A 1,059-nucleotide genomic window follows, 5' to 3' on the forward strand; every position below is an offset into this window, starting at 1 on the left:
TAGTTATTGTTAGTATTGTAATTACTATTAAGATACATGATAACCTGGGAAAAGTAGCGCATTAAGTCAGAATTAGTCATGAATCACCTCCATGCAATTAGTATGCCTTTGAGTATGCCTTTTCAAGCAGTTTCCCAAGAGGATGGATTATCCAAATGAGGAAAGTCCAAAGATGACTTATTATAGACTTGGAGTCTGGAAATGAGGTGTGCTGTGTATCCAGGTGCAGAATGAGAAGACGGAGCGAATGGGAACAAGGCACAGTAATGCTTAGTGATAACTCTTCAGCTGCAAGTGACAGAAAGCAAATTCAGACAAGTTGAAGTCGTAAGAGAATGAATGGGTACCCATGGAACCAGAACCAACACTTTCCTCACATGCCCAATTCTTCCAAATGCTGTAACTTGGTTCTCTCTTTCTAAGGCCAGAATCTCTCTCCACGATAGTGATGATGAACAAAAGGCCCAGAGGACTAGCACAGAGCCTGGGAGCACCAGCCTTGTGCACGGATGGTCAGAGGTTGAAATCCCTGGCGTCTCACATGTGCTGAGGCAGGGCATTGGCAGTTTTTCTATCTGCCATCTGCCAACAACAGTACCACAACTTCCAGCTGCAATGGTTGTGTGAGTCCCACAAAAATGGCTGTAGCATGCTCTGTATCCCACCCTCAAGCAACACAACAACAAAAACAAAAAGATGTCCAAGTGCCAGGGCCAGAAACTTGGGATCTCTGGTGAGCACCTTGTGTTAGATCTGCACTGACCCCAGTTAAGTACCCCCAATCATAACTTGTGCATCTCGGGTAAGAGTGTGATCCACAGTGAGCACATGTGCAAGCACTGCAAGCTAAAGGAATGCAGACATCAGTGATTAGTGACGTCAACAAGGTTTGCTGTCAAGTGTGCAGATGGTACACAGGCATACATGAACCCTGGGTATGTGATACCACAGGCAGGCATGTGTGTAACCTGAGTTATGACAAGAATCAGCAGTAATGAGAAAGGAAGGATGGAAGGAAATAACAAACAAATATCTCCAAGTCTTATCTTTCCAATTCTG

Source organism: Sorex fumeus, unplaced genomic scaffold (genome assembly GCF_029834395.1).
Source record: "Sorex fumeus unplaced genomic scaffold, SorFum_2.1 ptg000043l, whole genome shotgun sequence".
Lineage (NCBI taxonomy): Eukaryota > Metazoa > Chordata > Mammalia > Eulipotyphla > Soricidae > Sorex > Sorex fumeus.